Raw genomic sequence first — 2,619 nt, forward strand, 5'->3', positions numbered from 1 at the left:
GGAATTTGAATCTCTAATGGCAATACAGCTTCATAGCCGTATACCAATGAGTAGGGCGTGGTGCCAGTTGGTGTGCGAACCGTTGTGCGATATGCCCACAGGCTCTCGCCTAGCTTTTCGTTCCAATCGCGTTTGCTAGTGGAAGTCAGCTTGGTCAGGATCTTGATAATTGTTTTGTTGAAGGCCTCGGCCAAACCATTCGCTGAAGGGTTGTAGGCCGTGGAAGAGAGGTTCTGTATTCGGAACTTGTCACAGAACCTGGTGAATGTATGGATAACGAATTACGTGCCATTGTCATGAATAATACGTCGGGGTACGCCGTATCGGTATATGACATGGTGCTTGATGAATTTGATCACGTCATTAGTCTTGACTTCTCTTAAGGGGATGGCTTCGGCCCACTTAGAGAAGTAATCGGTGATCGCAAGGATGAAGCGATGGCCTTTCGCCGATGGTGGAGATATTGGCCCGACTATGTCCATTCCCCATGCTTCAATGGGCCAAGACGCCCTCGTCGGATGCAGATCCTCAGGAGGCTGGTGCATGTAGTTGGCGTGGATTTGGCATTCGTAGCAGCGCTTCGCATAAGCGACGACGTCAGTAACCATCCCAGGCCAAAAGTAGCCTATCCTCCGCAGGCGATCCCAAAGTTTGGGTCCAGGCTGATGAGCCTCGCACGCGCCGTTATGGGCTTCGCGTAGGGCCTCTTGTGCCTCTACCTTTGAAAGACATCGAAGCAACAAGCCGTCGTATGACCTCCGATACAATGTTTTAGTGGTTGAATCGTAGTAGAACCGCGAGGCACGTCGTCGGATAGACTCTCGTTCCTTCGCGTCTTCGGGCAACATGCCGTATAGGACGTAATCGATGATCGGGAGACGCCAGTCCCCCTGATCAGGCTGATCTGGTGTTTGGTGAGTGGTGTTCGCCTCTGGGACGTCTTTTAGTCGAAAAAGTTTTCGGCTGGCGACAGTGACTCGTTGGGTCGTTCCCAAAGGCTGGGCTAAGTTAGCTGCCAAGGATGCGAGAGCATCCGCATGTATGTTCTTGGAACGAAGCACGTGCTCAATGCGGAAACTCTCGAATAACTCCACTAGTCTGACAGCCGCTTTGTGGAGTGGGATAAGATCGCCGTTCCTAACTTCGTACTCGCTAGTCATTTGTTTAACGATGAGTTGGGAGTCGCCGTAAGCCTCCAGATGCTTGATCCCTAACTCTTTGGCCAACTCGAGCCCTATGAGCAGCGCGTTGTACTCAGCCACGTTGTTGGTGCACAGTTCCGTCAAGGAAAAGGCTTGGGGTAACACGTGACCATGCGGAGAGGTGAGGACCACCCCCACTCTTGCAGCGATAGAGCCGCTCGCGCCTGCACGAGACGCGCCATCGAAGAACATCCGCCACCCCTCTGGTGATGAGGTCACATTAGCTTCGGGGGGTTCATCTGGCAGATCTTCAAATAGGTCAGTCTTCGCCCCTAGCGGGTGACTAGCCATGAGATCGCAGATGTCCTGTCCCTTGACTGATTTCTACGGCATGAAGTGTATGTCGTATTGAGAGAGCAGAAGTGCCCACCTGGCCAGGCGCCAGTTTAACGCTGCAGGTTGTGTCATGAAGACCCGAATGGGGTTCATCCGGGAAATGACATGGATCGTTTGGCCAACCATGTAGTGCTGCATCTTTTGGATGGCGAACACCAAGGCTAGGCATTCCTTCTCGACCATTGGGTACCGCTGTTCGGCGCCCTGCAAGATGCTGCTCAAGTAGTAGATGCCTTGCTCGTGGCCTGCATCGTCGTTTTGTGCCAAGAGAGCGCCTAGAGAATGTTCCATGGCCCTTATATATATGAGGAATGGCCTCCCTGAGATTGGCGCCGCAAGGACAGACGGGTTTGAGAGATAAGCTTTGATCTCTTCAAAGGCCTTTTGGCATGGCTCGTCCCAGACGAAGGAAGTACCTTTCTTCATCAGCTTAGAGAAGGGTTGACATTTGCCCGAGAGATTTGAGATGAATCTTCGGATATAAGCCAGTCGTCCCTGAAGGCCTCTTAGCTCTTTAAGATTGCGTGGTGGCTGAAGCTCTTGAATAGCTCGCACCTTGTCTGGATCGATCCGGATTCCTTTCGTCGTGACGACGAAACCGAGGAATTTACCGCTAGACATCCCCAAGAATGACTTAGTAGGATTCATCTTGAGTTGATGAGTCCTCATGAGTTCGAACATCGCCCTCAAGTCTTGGAGGTGGTCCTCCTTATGGCGACTCTTCACGACCAGGTCGTCTACATAGCATTTGATCGTCTTTCGCAGATGATCTCAAAAGATCATGCTCATGGCGTGCTGGTAGGTTGCGCCAGCGTTCTTGAGTCCGAATGGCATAACGGTGTAGCAGTACACCCCCATGGGAGTTCTGAATGCAGTGTGTTTCTCGTCTTCGGGGTGCATTTTGATTTGATTGTACCCCGAGAAGCCATCCATGAAGGACATCCTCTCGAATCCGCACGTATTGTCAATGATGACATCCGTGATGGGCAGAGGAAATTCGTCCTTAGGGCACGTAGCGTTGAGGTCTCTAAAGTCAATGCAGATGTGAATCTTACCATTTTTCTTCAGGACCGGAACGACA

This window comes from Asparagus officinalis, chromosome 7 (genome assembly GCF_001876935.1).
Source record: "Asparagus officinalis chromosome 7, Aspof.V1, whole genome shotgun sequence".
Taxonomy (NCBI): Eukaryota; Viridiplantae; Streptophyta; class Magnoliopsida; order Asparagales; family Asparagaceae; genus Asparagus; species Asparagus officinalis.